The sequence below is a fragment of the Bombus impatiens genome, unplaced genomic scaffold (genome assembly GCF_000188095.3).
Source record: "Bombus impatiens unplaced genomic scaffold, BIMP_2.2 scf_0317, whole genome shotgun sequence".
In the NCBI taxonomy this organism is placed as follows: Eukaryota; Metazoa; Arthropoda; class Insecta; order Hymenoptera; family Apidae; genus Bombus; species Bombus impatiens.
The window spans coordinates 2,381,170-2,399,082 of NT_176736.1; the positions used below are offsets into that span (position 1 = coordinate 2,381,170).

General features: G+C 42.7%; 1 protein-coding gene across 2 annotated transcripts in view; it reads left to right on the plus strand.

The window, feature by feature from the left end:
• The window catches only part of LOC105680705, a 215,163-nt gene that overhangs the window by 68,447 nt on the left and 128,803 nt on the right, over positions 1 to 17,913 (plus strand). The window lies entirely within an intron of this gene.

The window sequence follows — 17,913 nt, forward strand, 5'->3', positions numbered from 1 at the left end:
GCGTCGCATCAATCACGATCGTTATCGCGCCGCGAAATTGTGCCGGCGCACCTTTGCAACGCGCGGAAATTTTCGCCCCGTGTTGATAAATCGCGTTCCCCGTGATCGATTCTACGTAGGCAAGCTGTTTTCTGCATTCGGTTCGAAAGTATCTATCCGAGAAGAAATACAGGCCGATGCAATGATAACTCGATTCAAAATTTATTTCTCTTCCTATCGGTCAATGTACAATTTTATTCTTCTTAACAATTCTTTGCCACGAGTCGAGAAATTTATCACTGTGTTGCTTTTGTGCTACTGAGTGGTCGCAGTAAAATTCGAAGATTATAATTGATGAAAAGAGCGTGTTGTATAGGATTTGTTCTGCCGAATAATTTATCGACTAAGAATATTACGTTATCTCGAAAGTTTCTTTCGTTTTAGAAGGAAATAATGGATGCACAACATTTTTTGTTTTATATTATTTTATTCAGTTATATACGATCCATTTTGTTTTATTTCTATTATTATGATTATACATAATTCACTAATATTAGGTTGTCCCAAAAATTTCTTCTGTTTTAGAAGGAAATAATGGATGCACAACATATTTTGTTTTATAGTATTTTATTCAGTTATATACGATCCATTTTGTTTTATTTCTATTATTATGATTATACATAATTCACTAATATTAGGTTGTCTCAAAAGTTTCTTTCATTTCATAAGGAAATAGTACATGTATAACCCTTTTTCGTTTTGAGGTGGATTCAACGTGTAGGTTTTTTTGATAAGAAACGAGTGAATGAATTTGTAACAGTCAGTGTATTAAAATTCGTATAAATACAAGATATAGTGTACGCCAGTTATAATCGCATCTTGCTCAATACTCGTATGCCGATCGTAGAAAAGATAACAATTCAACTGTCCACGTTCTTACATTTATATTTTAGCACAAAAAGTAAAAGGTTCTTATGTAACTGTGGTTGAAGATTACAAATAACGGCAATAACAATCTGTCCAGAGTTCGTTTATCTTTAGACCTTGTAAACCAAAACAATCGTTAGTGTTCAAAGGTACAATAATATGGGAATTTTCTGTTGGCTTTTTTTCGCTCATGTGCCACTACAGTTTTATATTATTTTATTGAATTTTATTCTACTTCTATTATTACGATTATACGTAATTCAATAAAACAATATGAAACAAACAATGTTGTATATCCATTATTTCCTTATAAAACGAAAGAAACTTTTGGGACAACCTACTATTAGTGAATAGACAAGTTACAGGTTGTAGGCTATAGACTAGTCTTCCATAGTTTTAAACTTATACGTCGAATAGAGATTACTGTCGCGGATAACATAGTGTACATTAACCAGCCTAATCATACCTAGATAATGTCTTAAATACAAACACACGAAACTCAAACGAGAACAATAGATAAAACATGAAATATAAATAAAGACTTTCGAATTTATCGTGTTCGATATGCAACCGAAAATCATAGTTTCTATCCAAGAAATAGAAACTTCTTTTTTCCACTCTTCCCTGTGTTGAATCCTAGAAAAATCCTAATTATTTTTCCACATTCGGAGCTATTATCTAATCGTAAGTGTATCGCTGGCTCACTATACATCATTCGAAAATTCCATCGCAAGCAGAGAATTGGAAAAACAACGAGACGTTGCTTGGTGGCGGACAATATTTCCGCCAACAGGTGCCGAACGATAATTACCGAAGTGGTAGAGCCGAGAGATGCGTACGGAAGATATACGATGCAGATGTTTCGTTGGTCGGTTCGGCTGACAAAAAGAGAACACGTGGATCATCGACAAGGACAAGGGCAAGGCGGCTTGTCCATAGAAGAAGAGCAAGAAGCAGAAGAAGAAGAAGAAGTACTAGAAGAGAAAGAAGACAAGAGATCGAGGGGAAGAAGAAAAAATGGGCGGGCGTTAGTCTACGAGCAAAAGAAGAATGAGAAGGTTAGTGTGCTCCGGTCGGTGGTTAGAAAGGTGGGACGATGGGGCAGGTAGAAACGAAGATGGACCATGAAGAGACACAAGAAGGGGCGTGCGAAGGGGAAGAGCAGAGGAAGGAGATGAAGAAGAGGCGAAGGAGGAGCAACACGACCCTCTGCCGACCTAATGAGCTCCGAGCTCCGGGACTAAAATAATTATAGAAATTTCCTGCCGATGAACGAAGCACCTTAAGAAAGATTGCCTCCCATTAATAAGCCACAGACGTATTTGCCTCCAGAATTATAATCAGCCTGGTCTAACAGGCCGTTCGTGTTTCCGTGAAATTCGTGCGGCTGTCGTGGCTGGCAGCATAGGATCGGCAGCACGAAACGATTTAGTTTAGATTAATATGCTACGTCGGTGTTCTGAGTACCGAGAGATCATGGCTAGACGGAGAAAGATACAGAGGGAAAGAAGAAGAGGATGGAAAAGGAAAGAGGAAGAAGACTTCGCCTTTCGACTTTATTGATTTTCCTCTCTGCTTGTTCTTCGTCTCTCGTGTATTCGCCGTCCCCTTTTTCTCTCATTCCCCGTCCAACCTGCTTTTCTTGCCTCTTCACTTTCTTCCTAGTCGTTCGTGCACCAACTGGAAGAAAGTAGACACTCGTATAGGAAGAAGGGCCAAGCAGAAGTTAAACAGCGCGCGTAAATCGAGCACGAATTAGTCACGATCCATTGATCAACGTAAGAAACGACGTATCGTCGATCGATCGTCATGAAATTAGCGCTTATATTTTTGTAAGGCATAGGGAGTAGGTGGATGGACAGGGCAAAACGGCGTGGTTCAACGGAGAATGAGTGGTTCATGGATGGTAAAAAAGTTTTCGGTTGAAGAGAGGGGTAGCTTAAAAGAATATTAAATCGTGAAGAAGTAAGTAGAAGTACCATTGTTGGAGGAAGTACTTGGGTGAAATAAAACGAGAAGAAAAAGATGGTTCATCGCGAATCTGCTAGTAGGTTCGTGAAGTGTTCATTGAACTTTTAAAGTTCTCTATTCTTCGTCGTTACACTACGGTTATTTGGGAATTTTGAGCATATAGATTTATCAATTCGTTCGATATATCTCTTTTATCTAATTCATAAATTAGAGATTTCAAAGGTGAACTCGGTCAACGAGAAATAAAGTACAGAAACATGTTCGTGATTGGACTCCAAATATTGGCAGAAATGACGTTTCCAATGAAATATAACTCGTATAGACAAGGTGACGTTTTAATCATCTCGCAACATGGCGACGAAACGATCAACGAGAGATCACGTTAATAGGGCGCGACTTGGAACAATCGCGGTGAGAAAGTGAAAAGGTCGCAATTACGAGACGCGCGTGCAGATTTTCGGCTGTAATTAATTACCGGGCGCGAGTTTATTTATCGGTGGCCGCGTGGCGACGCGATAATTTTCTCCTGACGATTTATCCGAAATCCCATCCGATAAATAGCGAGCTTTTCGATTAATCGACCCAACATTTGCTCAGGCGTCACGCGTCGACTAAATATTTTTACTAATTAATACCTCCCCTTTCGTTTTTCCGCTTCAACGAGCCTTTCGCTTACAACGATCGATTCGCTCCTTCGGAATAACCAACATGCCAGATAGAAATTTTAATCGTAGAATTTAAATGGAGGTTTCCCTGTGGTAACGTTTATATTCCATGTTTGTTCAGGTTAACTCGACATAGCTGAAATCAATCTTTGAAACTCCTTTCCTCAACCTACATTTTTAATCCGGTCTGCGTTCAACAAAATCAAATCCTGCCCCAGTTTTAATTGCCAAATATACGCCGAGATACCACCATTGTAATGATCGTACTCGATATTTGTTTAATTTGAAATCAATCGATGCTCTAGCTTAGCATAATCCCTTGAAACTAGCTCCCGTTAGCTTTGTGTTTAATTCACTCAGTCGTTATTCAGCCAAATTAAATCCAGTTTCAACTCTAATTGCAAACTATTAACCGAAGTACACAGTCTGAAAAACCATACTCGATATTCGTTCAAGTTAAAACACTTTGACTGCCACGCCGAAATCACATGTTACGCTCAGGACGCCACAGTGTTCTAACACAGTGCACCGTTAGATGCAACATTCCTCCTCATTTTTTTTTTATTGATCTAATAAAAATGTTTAATTGTTCAGTGGGGCACTTTTTATTTCAAAGTATCTTCTATTTATCGGTTATATTTAATATACCCTAACTGTCAATTTTCATTCAATATTTACAATTCTAAGAAGTTTCAGCGCTCCAGTCATCAATGACCACCGTGGCGTCACAGGAGAAACCGTGACTGGTCACATATGATCAACGTGGTAGCCAAAGTGTTAATCTCCGATAGAAGGGCAATTTCTATGAAAAACTATCGACACGAAGCTCGTAGCAAAGATAATTGATATTTCCACGTCGTATTTCCACGAATCGGAGAACTGAAAATTGTTATAAGTGTCGTTCACGATCTACTTTTTGTTTATTTTGTTTATTTTGTTTATTACTTTTGTTTATTATCTACTTTTATTTATTATTATTAAAGAAACATATTTGCTCGTAACTCTTAATTGTTTTTGAAGGTGTACTTCGAAATGGGAATTGATCAAGGCGTTCGCTGAAGTACGATGCAACTTAATGTAGTCACAGTGGCAGTCAAACTAATCATTAATCGCCATCCTTAATCCAGTCATCGTTCAGCTAAAACAAACGCAGTTTCAATTCATTCCTCTTCGCTAGCCAGCACCACCGCGAGTTCCACCCTTCTTCATTCGCCGACCAAATCGTCTAATCCACTGCCCCTATTGAGATATGTATAATTTTGTGTGCTAGACTAGATTAGCCGCGTAGTAGTGACACACGTATGTGAATATGAGTGTGTGGAAGTATGTGTGTGAGCGGTATCTCGAAAAACAGATGAAGGTAACTGTTCCGTTGGCAGTCTGGTATGGAAGATGGTGAGACAAAGGAAGTGCTGAGACACGTGCAAATGCATATCAACGAAGATCTTGGAGATCGTTTATTAAATAAATCTTAAACTATTTTAATATGAATTCTAAGTGTAACCTTAGTGTTCCTTTACATTTATTTCGGCAATTAAAATCCACAATTATCAACAGCCCTATCAGTCAACTACCATCATTCAACTACCATCCCATCGATTGATCGAACGAAACGGATCATACTTTAACCTCTACTCGCCTTGTTCGCCGTCAAATTGGGCCAGGCTGTTCATCACGGGGGGAAGGGTTAATGATTCGCAAGACAGCCGCGCTGAAAACGGCCAGGCGAGGGCAGAGGAAGGAGCGCGAACAAGTTAGCGGCGCGAGGGGCGAGCTGCGAAGCGTATCGATTGTCGGCGAGATCATTTTTCACTGGAAGCGAGAAGCCGGCTGCTCGGGACAGGGAAAAGGCTCGCGAAAAGTGTGTTGGCGCGGACCCGCGATTTGCATATGAAAGCCAACCTCGACTCCTGCCGCTTGTTGTCGCGCCGTTGTTTGATTGGCAGAGAACTCTCGCGTTTCATTCCATCCTCGCGTCTTGTCGTTTTCGAAGGAGCACCGTTGTCTAGCTTGTTTCGCCAGAAACGAACGAAGGTGCGACGACCGTGTTCGCGTGGCGACTCCTCGACTTGTCGAGAAACGAAGACTTGAATTCTTCGTGCCGGTTCCAGCCTCGCGTGTTTGCCTGCCGGCACCATTTGCATATGCACAACTCGGTGTTTCGATGTTCGTTCGATGTTTTCGATGTCTTCTCATGTCTATTCCTCTTGATTGCGATTGATCTCGTTGCATTGGAATGAGAACTTTCTTGTTCAATACACGCGGTTACGTGAATAGGTATTACGCAATTAATTCGATTTCGAGCTTTGGGGCTTCGATTTAGAGATTATTTGGGCAAGAATTTGTTATATCAGGTTGTCCGAAAAGTTTCTTTCGTTTTATGAGGAAATAATAGACGCGCAATGTTTTTTGTTTTGTATTATTTTGTCGAATTACGTACGATCCATTTTGTTCTGTTGAGATAGACACCGCGACATTTCACAGACTCGGTTTCAGGTGCACTGTTGTGAAATACACGTTTGCGAAAGAAAGACACTTTTCCGATACCTAATACTTTAAACGAGTAGATTGTATAATACTTGATGCCCGAAAAAATGTATACATTGTTGGATAAATTTACAAATCCACCGAAGATCCTTTGTGGAACTAAGTTAAACAACGCATACTTATTACACAATAAATTTACAATCCAACGATCCGAATCATTAAAAGTGTCACAACGTGGTCCTTCTTGGAATATGGAATTCCTATGAATATATCATTGCCTGTGTGAAATGTATATTTCAAAAAGGAAGGAAAGCGCCGCCAAGAGAAGGCTAGTCGTTGGAAGTAAGATAAAAGTTGCAGTGATGCCCAAGTGGCAGTGAAGCAGGAACGCGACCGCCGCGCCGACGAGGCAAGATACTCTGTTCATGCTGAAAGCTTCGGAATAGCTTGCTGATATTTTTTTCACCAGTCGAATAAATCTATCTTCAAAGATGACGCACACAAAAAGATAGAAACTCTCACGTTGGAACTGAAAGTAAGTTGGACGTTTTTCATCAACAGGAGAACTGGGTCATCTTTAACGAGTTGTTCGCAACGCGTCGTGAAATTTAGACGTTTACCACGGTGTCGAGTACCTTCTCGCGACAAAAATTACTCCAACAGTTTGCGGCCAGATTTTTTAACCACACCCTGTACTTTCCTCGGGATAAATGTTACGCGCGGTAATTGGCCCGAAATTACGCCCGGCCGGTTTATGGAGATTAAGATCGAGCCGCGCGCCGACGATCACGCTTCGAGGAGCCAAGAAGAAGAAGAAGAAAAACCTACCTCTCGAACAAGAAGAGGAAGAAACCTTCTCGAAGAAGAAGAAAAGCCTTCCTCTCGAAGAAGAAAAGGGAGGAACTCTCTTCCGAAATAAGAAGAAAGTTTCTATTGGAAAGAAAGAGAGAAACACGATGAAGTAGAAAAAGAATCGCCTACAGCTCGATACGAGGCGAAGATAAAACCAAGAAGAGGCCAACTGGTCGACGTAAATGCGATTTAACGGGGATTCGTAGGCAGCTCGTTGTTCCAAGCTACAATGCCGCGCAATTTCTCGTAATTGATCGGTGGAACGGCGTAAATGGCGTGATCTATGGTTTTGGAAGGAGAACTGACGCTCATCGTCGACTCGCGAATCGATTAAACGCGGCTGTTTTGCCCGGCGCACGTCTGATTTCACGCGCCATAATGAACGTGCCTCGCGAAGGGTTTGGCAACGTATCTTCGACTCGTCGCTGTGGCTACTTCAGAGTTTCTTCGTGTACAATATCGTAGAAACACGTAATACGGTGTTATCGATTTCTCTGCTTTTCGTTCATTTTCATGAAAATGTGGTATCTTGAGACAATTACCTACTTAATTACATTTTCTATTATTTGCTTCAAAACTGGCAATATCAAGCAATTTTAAAGGATATTTTATCAGACATGAAAGTTTCATTGAAATTGAAACCTTCGAGTGAAAATATTATTGAGATATGTATAATTTTGTGTGCTGGACTGGATTAAACGCGTAGTAGAGATACTTGTGTGTGGGTGTCAGTGTGTGGAGATATGTGTGTGCCTGGCGTCTCGAAAACAGATGAACGTAAACTGTTCAGTCGGTTAACAGTCGGGTATGGAAGAAAGTGCTGAGACGCGTGCAAGCGTGTATCGATGAATATCTTAGAAATCGTCCATAAAATAAACATATAACTATTCTAATATTAATTCCAAGTGTAGATTTAGCGTTCCTGTAACATTATTTCGGCTATCAAGATTCACAATTCTCAACAAATATAATCTGGCGTTAGATTTCCTCTTGGTACGAAGTAATCGAGGCTGATGGAAGCTGTTAAAGAAGATCGCTCGAGAATCTACGCTTCGTAGAATTTTACGGACGAATGTCTTACACGATTCTCATTCCTATTCAACCTGCCAGTCTCTGCCATATCTCTGGTGCGCGTCAGTTACCAGAAACCACCCGTCCTTATTGGTTTGGCCAAATTAGCAGAAGGAGGCCCCCTGATCGTCGCAAAAACTCGTATCTTCATTCGTTTGAAGAACAACCGGGCCAGTCGAGCGTGGTTGCCAGGGTAGTTAATCAACGAACGAGGACGATGCATTAGCCGCTAGGTATAATTACGAAATTTGTCAAAGAACGTTGGTCCGCGCGGGTCTCGGCACGACCAAAGGAAAGAACAAAGGGCAAGATAGGAGGAAGACACAGCGGCATTGACAAAAGGGCGGAGGGGTCATAGGTCGTATCGTGGATATGAAATTCCTGCATTATCAAGGTCAAACGTTGGGGAACGTGACTTTTAGCGGGGCTGTTAGCCACGTCACGCACGACTGGTCATGATAACCGACGACACTGGATGTTCTCGGAAGCATCAGTCTTGGTACAATGTCCACCAGGCACCCGGAGGAAAAGATGCACGAGGAAAGAAAGAAAGGAAGAAAGAGAGTCCGCTTTCTCGTGCAGACCACGTCGGGCAAAAAACGATTAAGCCGGCTATTGACATTCCGGAGCGCAAGGCGGAACGCGCGGCAGATATCGTTTGATATCGTAAAATAAATCGAGCTTAAGTGATATCGGGCACCGAGACCGTTCTTTCTGTCTCACGTCGTTGCAAGGTACCATTCCATGATTCGATCCCGGAACTGGAATTCAACGGGAACGAATTTCGACGATCAACTCCCATAGGTTTTTCTCCTCGCTTTTGCTTCCAAGCTTCATCTCGCTTCTCTTGCTTTTTGTTCCTTTCGTCCTATCGTCGCCGCGTGCAACGCTAACGCTCGTAATTCGTTCTATTCGATTTTATCTGACTGTTGGATAATTATTTACACTGGTTAATCGACGATTTCACGTGTAATTACGTTTTAATTTTCAGTCGTCGCGTTCGACTCGATTTCGACGAGTTTCGTGGCGGCTGGTTATGTCGGCTCGCGACTTCCACAACCGCTTGTCCGACTGTTGAATTATTGGGAGAACGATCGCGTCCTAGGATCGAACGACGAGGCTGCTGCAGCTCTTTGAGGACGGCACTACCACCAGTCATGCGTACAACTTTTCCCGTTCAATTATTCAGAAACGTTAGTTTCTGTTCTCGTGATGTTCTCAATTTTACCAACCAGACAGGTAATTAGAATGGTAAAAGACAAGCGGCTTAGTTTCATCAATTTATTTATTACGCACAGATGATAAGAAAATCGTAAATTCCAAGAACGTTGCAGAAAGTAATACGTGTGTTTGTAGTTTCTCCCCGAGTTTCAATCTATCGACGATGTCAGCATCCGTAAAAGAAACTTTAAGCGCAAGTGAAAGAACAAAACTAAAATACATAAATATGATGGGAAATATCTATAGGCATAATTCCTTTAAGAAAAATTATCTCTCGATCAAAAATTAAAGTAATCTTACCCAAAATGTTCTATAATATTACCATCAGCTTTCTCAATATATTTATCCATGCATTTTAAAGCGTCAAATTCGCGAAACTTCCATAATCTTGCTAAAGCAATATATCAAAGAATATCTCCATTCTTCCAACGAAAGCGTTATACATATTTTCCCCAACTAATCACAGCATCCCACGGGCCACGCCAAAGGGGCGCATTAACCGAAACCTGCTCCAGAATCTCCTTATTACTCTTTTTAGCGACACTCACCTGTTATCTACCTGGAGCCATCCGGTATATCCTTAACGAGGAGCCAGCGTTGAAACCGAATACACCCGCGTACGTCAGAAGCCCGAAAATATCGTGTGTCCCTCTCGATCGACCAATCGCCTCGCAACCATCTCCCATTCCACCGCAAAATCCTCGTACCAGCTAAAAGGAGCTTTTTACGTTTGCAGACCGCGCGGCGTGATGGCGGAATGCAAGGAGCATCCAGGCGGCGTTACACTTGCTGTATGGTGGTTTCCGATCAGCTCCTTGTGTCTTGTGGCAGCATGTGCAACGAAGAAACAGCGAAAAAGGTAGGAACGATCGTATCAGCGAAACGAGTAACCGTTTCAACAAGGGGTAGGGATAGAAAGAGAGTGGAACGAGGAGAGAAGAAAAAAAGAGCGAAAAGAGGAACAGAAAGTTTCGCTACACCGTCGGCTGAGATATTACCGTCCGTAGAATCCATTATGCCAGGCAGCGAATCGTTTTCGTGCTTTTTCTTCGACAGACTCGTTCGACTTTATCGGCCTATCGGCTTCTAGAAATAGAGCGACGCCGTTTCACGGGTTTTTTGCCTGACTGTCGGTTCGATCGAGTTCCAGGTAGAGACTCGCGAGGAGACGAAGGGACTCTGAAAAGTAACGGATATTTATCGAATGGATCCGTATATTCGGTTGTTTACCAAAGGGAGCATAGCTTGGCTAGGGTGTTTGAATATGCAGGGTGGTTATAACCGTGAGGATAGATTTATGGAAATTGGATCAGCAGGAGGTGGAAGACTCTTCTAGCCGAGTTATCTAGGAATAGGTGAACCTTCCCTGCGGCGCTGAATTGCTTGTGGATTCCTCGGTTTTTAATTTGTTCGACGAGTAATTTGAATGAAAAGCTGATTTACCGTAGCCTCGTTCGTTGGTGCGAGTTATTGCGGTAAAATATTGATACTGCTCGAGTGCCTCGTTAGCATTTAGAGGAGATTTACCTGTTTCACGATCGTACCCCATATCATGAATTTAACACTGTCAAAATGACCAATTCGTAATTTTTCATTGAAATTTTGTGGATTTAATGGAATGCCTCGTACGTGTATTATAGCCATCGGTAATTATGACGTCAACTTTTTCTGTCACTTAATTTCTCTGTCAGCATGCGTTTTGGAGTTAGTCTTAGGTTTTTTATATCGTTATGAATCGCTTTCTTGTTCTTGGGAGTCATACGGATCGACATTACACGATTCAAGATTTATGTCTAATATTTCGTAGAAACGTTTAATTTTAAAAGTCTAAACAATTTTTCGTAAAATACATTTTCAACGAGAGCTTACTTTCTTTTTTGCCTTCTATTATGTATTTTACTTTAAATCGCTTTGGTATACATTTTATCAGAATACACCAGAGTACTGTTACGAAGCTCAACTCGTTCCGGCTGAACAACTACACAGTTCCGTTGCAAACATCTCCGGACCATTCCTACGAACCAAATCAAACTGCATCAAAGATCATCCGATCGATATCCAGTCTATCGGGAAAGGAACTGGAGCAATCTCGTCTTCCCACATGCAGAAGGTATCGATTTCCGTGTCCAGCGGAAGTATGTCACAGCGATAAAGCATGCGTCGCGCGCGAGCCCACCAAAACTCTAGGGTACTCGACGATAAGACCGTCTACGGCGTGGGTGCGTCGAATTGAAGTCTTAAATCGCGCAACTCCACGACCGTGACGGAATCGACGCTGTAAATAGGAAAACTGCAAAACTCAAGCTGTCCATCGCGGTGAACAGAGCCTGCCGACTAATGTTGCACGCTTATCGGCGCTGATTCTACTTTGACAAGCGCGGAGGATCGCGTTCCAGCTCGCGTAACTACAAACCGCTCCTTTTCTCTTTCCTCTTCTTCCTTTTATCTGCAACACATTGTTGCTTGTCGACGTTACAGGTATCACGGAGAAGACGGTTTTAGTCTCGTCGAAAGAGGCGAGAAGTCTCTCGCCGGTTAGGCGAGCAGTGATTGCTGGCGGTTTATCGAGGCTGCATCGGCCGTTTCGAAAAATGAGAGGTTGTAATGGAAGAGGAGCGTGAACAGATGTGATCAATTGGTTGCGAGATAGATGGTCGGCGTTCGTGGTGTTTTTTTTTAATTGGCAGATCGAGGGTTTAAGTAGACTGTGATCGGTGAGGTGAATAGGCAAATTGACTCTGATAGATTGCGCGCACCGATCACAGAACCGTGAATAGTCGGCCGATTTCAAGACAAATTTAAACAAAGTTAAGCGTCCGAGCTTTGTCGAATAAATGGGTTAAATCGTTAATCGCCAACTATTCGATAAATCTAATGAGATTACGGGGATGGCAGTACGCGCGTAGTCCACTTTTCCGCGAGGAATTTCCGCAGCCGTCGTGTATCAAAGGGATTTTTGAAGCGCTTCGTTCCCGCGGGAATGCCTCGAATCGTTGGTAATACGCGAATTTCGAGAAACGCTCTGATAAATACGTCGATCGATGGGGTTCTCGAATCGTGTCAGCCTCGACAGAGAGAAAGAGAGAGAGAGAGAGAGAGAGATTGAGAGGGAGGGAAAGGGACAGGTCATGGAACATCGAGGGGCCGGAAATTACTAGATACCTTGGAGCCGCTAATGTTTATCGTAATACCCCCATTTTCTCGGTGGGTGCTTATTTTTTTCACCTCTCCACCCGCGTGTGTTCTCTACCTCCGCAAGAGAGTGGAACGATCCGGGTTGGTTCGGTCGTTACGATACGCCGGCTGGCAAATATGAATTATTAAATTTGGACAAAGGTTCACGCCTCGACCGATGTATACGAAGCACCGAGTGGTCTGCAATAAGACAACCGAATGCAGCCAGACTCCCTGTAATCAAGCGCAATCACGGCGACTGCTTATTTACACCTCCTGGGACCAGTGAAAGCTGCGTGCAACGAGCCACCACGATGGGACTCGTCTGCAAAAATCGTAAACACCGTGTAGAAGCGGACGAGGCACAAGAAGAGTTCCGGCCACGACTCTAACCGCCGCCGGACGAATTACTTTTTAGCCGTGCAACGGATCGGTATCCGACGCCCGTCGTTGGATCTCGTCGACCGGCAAAAGGGGAAGAACGTCCCGATCACCGGGTTTCGTGTTAGACGGGGAATCGAGGTTGGTGGAAAATTGCAAACTCTTGCTGAGTGCCGGTGTCCGATGGTGCGCGATTTATAGTTTGCGATACTATGGAGCATTAGAAAGTTGAAGAACGAAAGCATACGCACGGTGGTGGATCGAGAAGATAAGGAAGGTCGAAGATTAATTTTTGAATTGTAGGAAAGTTGAGCCGATCATGAAAATTTTCTTCCTTCCATTTCGTCTTGAACTTCGATGGCAATTTTCAAAGTACATGTCTGTTGGTGGATGAAGAAGAGGGTTTAATTTCTGAATTCTTTGAAAGCCAAGTGAACCGTGAAAATTTCCTTGTTTCGACTTGGACTTCAACGTGGATGTTGGAAAGTAACTTTCGTATTCTTATCTCCGTTCCTCCCTGATGCCTTTAATTTCGACGTATGCTGGTTGCATTTATGATTCGCCACGATGCGCCGTGCCACAACCTCGAACGAGAAACCAACCGGTTTTTGAAACAAAGAAACGACCGGTGTCGCAAGGGCACGAACCACACACCGTTGTGTCTCGTCGTTAGTCGAACAATGGTTGGGCTGCGCGCCGATTCAATGAATCGGTCCTTACGTGTTAATCGAGATTTACATCGTAACCGCGTAATAATACGCTTCGTTCTTGAATGGAGCGTAGTTGATGCCTCTCCGGTTTCAATGATACCTTCGTAGAGGAACTCTCTCTCCCTCTCTCTAGCCCGGACTTATGGACTTTGAAGATATTTTTAGTGAAATATAAAACGCTTCGATTCGTAGGTGAAGATATTCTTAAATTCCATGAAATCTTTTAACATCAAGTTCTTCGATGTTGATATCAAAATTCACATAATAATAATAATAATAATCCTATAAAATAGTTTTGTAAACCTTAAAATTCTATATCCAAATAGGCTCGATATTCGATAGGAAGCGACGCGTCATTTGCACGAAACAAACCTTTCTATGTTCACGCGAGAAGACCGCGCCAGACGATGAAGTTCGTTTCAGACAGAAGTGTATGTACGTATACGTCGACTTGGTAGTTCAGCCGCGATCACGAGCAGACACGGCCGACACGAAACATTTGTATCCGCGAATTACAAACTTTTAAATTGCTCGGATAGACGTGTAGGGTCGGACTTGTCCGTGTAATCCGTTCGACCTGTCGAAGATCGGTTAGTTGTTAGACGAGAAAAGGGGGAAAAAGTAGAAAAAGCTTGGCTTTCTCGGAGGAACCAGTCAGTCCTAGTAGTCGGCCAATCTGTCTGTCCCTGGCCCGGAACAAATTTTTTTTTCTTGCTCTTCTTCAACCCCTAACCCGATCTCTCTCCGGTGAACCGCAAACTTTTCTATATCCGGTTCGATGGAGCACTCTTTGGCTCGATATTCCTTCCTTGGCGTTCGATTGAAATCAATTATACGTACGCCGCTGTGGCCAACTCTTATACCGATCCTTCTTTCACCGCTACCACTTCCTTTCGGTTGGTAACCATGAAATATTCATTTGTTTGCTCTGCTGCAGAGAGCATCGCGCGATGCAAGGAAGCAACGCCAGATACAAATTGATATATTTACGATTTCATTGTAATACGGAAAGGAAACGTCGGAATTAGTTGGCAGAACATTTGCATTTTTAGTCTTTTAATACTTTCCAGGGTGGACGCAATTCTTGGTACAATTAGCGTGCGGAAGATTTTACGGTTTCAAGGGAGTTGAAACGATGAAACGACTCTTCGCCATAAAAAGCTTCGTTCTATCCTCAACGCAATCAAATATAAAATATAAATCTGACCTATCTTCAAGTTATTTTTCCAAGAACCGAATTCTTCAACAGAAACTTGCTCTATTCGCTTATTTTGAATCGTGGAATTTTTCTTGCCCAGTTTCAACCACGATCATCCGGTTTACTGTCTATAATTTCCAAAGTAATTACAAGAGTACGTAAAAGGATTTCAAGTAATCACGTTGCAACAGTGTGAAACGGTAGTCACTACACGATAAAGTGTAACATTAGTTTCGTTTGACCAACGAAGAACCTGAAGCATTAAAGTGTTCGCTGAAACCTTACAAAATTTCCACTAAAACCATGAAATGCCAGTACAATAATCTTCGACGCAGCAGCAGCTCTTCAGCTCTTCCTCGAAAATTCACGCAGAGGAAACTTACGTGTTTCCCGCGAGCAATAACCGTTCCCTACGTCACGAAGTTTGTGGGAGGGTGGTGGCCCTTGCTGCAGAGCAATAATTATTCGCGAAAGGAGGGGGCGGAATTCGCGAATCGAGCTCATAACTCAGACAGTTTGAACGGAGCAGTCGGGCAGAAGTCGTGTCTTGGAGCCCCCCGCGGAAAGTTGCAGATCTCCGGGCTTCCGGAAGTTCCAACTCCCCGAGTGACGTGCCCCGTCTGCCACGAGTCCCGGTTCTACCTGGCGCTGCGTTGTTTGCCCAAGACGTTTACAACGTGCCATGCGGTCGATCCGTTCGTCGACAAACAGCGCCGCGATAACGACGTCGACGATATATTGCTAATAGCGGATTCCGAGTTCCCAGGCGGATCAACGACCGGAGATTAATTTTAATGCCCGTTATCCGCGGCACCGATTTATGCGCTTCCTGTTTCTCCTTTTTGCTTCAACTTTCGGTATTTTCGGACATCAGGAGAATGAAAAGAATTGGTTTAAATATTAGACATGGAAGGTAGTTGCGCAACTATAGCAATACGCCGGAATTATATTTGCCAGAGCATGATCCGTTAAAGATAAGGATAAGGTTTGCGAACTGCTGATCGAACAGGGATGATATGCAAAAGGATAGTTTGGCGATAGAAACTTTATACCTCGGTGAAAGTTATAGTTTTTAGTAATCATTTAAGCTGTAGTTAAGTCTCTTATACGAGCCTTGCACAGGCCAAAGTGGCTAATTCCACTCGCTAAGATTTTGGAAATTTTGGAAGTTTCAATGAAAAGCACTCGATCGATGCTTATCGATATTAAATTATGTAACTTCGTAAGTTTTCTCTAATTGTTGTTTCGTACTGCTCATAGATACCGTATTTATCGTAACCTTACTTCCGTTTCCTTCTTCTACGCTAGCTACTTTCCAATTGTCGATCGTTTAACCTTTCAAACAATTAGGAGAGAAGTCGCAGCATCTCGAACGGAACCCATTTATCCTACTCGGTATAACAATCTAGACCCGAAATCATAAAGTTCTAGGTTCCGATTCACGCACGGGGTATCCCGCGCCGATAGCGAAATCCAGCGACTTAGTCCAGCTCGGGCATCGCAAAGACCTTAATCTCCGCAAAGTGAAAACTAATTTCCCGGCAGGCGATAAATCCGGCGTGACATCGGTGGAATTTTTGCGGTCGCGCCACGTTCCAACGATTACGTAACGACGAATCGATTTCGGCTCGAATGGAGGGATAATCGGGGCAGCCGTGGGGCTGGGATTAATTATTGAGAAGCAAAAGGTCGGCTGCTGGAAGGCGGTTCGCCGGTAGTCAGCAGTTCGTGAGCCATGGCACGCCACGTTGCTGGACCGATCTGCAACGCTCGCAGTTCCCCGCTCAGGTGCAATTAAATCCAAGAGATTCCAGGTTGGATGTGATAGTCTCGATGACGAAACCCAAATATGCGCCATGTCGCGTCGATCCAACGCGAGGAACGGGAACACGAAACTGGGGATACGAGGTCGAGCGTGCGGAGATCGAACACGACTCTCGTGACGTTGGTCGACGAATTTCGGTTCTCGTTCGAGACGCCTACGCGACGAGACGGATAGACGTGTTCGCGCGACGACGACGCGTTCTTTGAAGTACCTTGTTATTCCTCCTTATTTGCGCATTCGTTTGTTCGCGTTTTCGAAGACTTTAGATTTATTGGAGAGCTTGTTGGAACGGAATTTACTGGAAAATTGTTGGATGACGAGACCTGCCGCATCGCATGACAAGGCTGCTGGAGATTTGAATGTGGAACTTTATTGAAAAATATAACGGAGGCTTGTATCGATAGTTGAAAATGCCATCGTCTTTCTATCGCGAATGGTACGGGCAATTTTATCGAAAAGTGTATAAAACGTTTCTATCGAGAGTTCAAAATGTTTACTGTCGTCTTCCTCGTATCGCAACATTTTTCTACCATTCACAGTAATTTTCTTCCTGTCTCCGAGAAACAAAAATTTGAAACTAGTATAGGCAAGTTTATTGAAAGATATTCAGAACGTTTCTATCCAGGGAACAAAATATTGACATCTTTCCACCGCAATTTTCTTTTACCACTTAAACAAATTTTTCTTCCGTAGCAAAGAATCGAAGGTATTTCTTTCAAATCATTCTACATATTTTGTTCACAACTTTGTAACTGAGGATTTACTACGGTACGAGAACGAAGTCATCTTGAAGCATCGCGTCGTCAGACGGGAACACGGCTATTAAATCGGCCCATTGTCTAGGTGAATATGCGAGCCGATTAATTACGGCAGCGTGATGCGATGGCGGTGCAACGTTGACATTTTCTGAAAGTAATCCGAGCCAAGCGCTGCGTAATGATCGGCGTGGAGGAATTTACCACCAGACAGGATAATAACTTTGCCCTGGTTACGATGAAGGTTCACAAAACTATCAGCGATCATTTGCATCCGCCAGTATCCGTAAAAAGAAAAAATGGAAAACTTTGGTTAGTCATAATTATGATAATGAATTTTTACGATAATTAATAGATATTTTCTCACAAAAACAGTTTTGATATTTAAATTGAACGGTTGTAAAATAGAAAAATTCCAAACGATCGTAATTCTAATCGTGTTATTTCAACGATTGTCAATTAGTTCTTCTACCACAAAAAGGACTTTGATATTTCATTTGGACAATTTTAATCTAGAATACAGTTGTAAAACAGAAAAGCTCGTGGTTCTAATCGTGAATTTTAATGATTGTCAATACATGTTCTTTAGTAAAAAGTTCTTTAATATTTAATTTGAACAGTTGCTCACTTTCAACGTGGAATAACGAGATTTGCTCGCGAAGTGTCGGAATTACAGAGTCGAGGATACGTTTCGCGA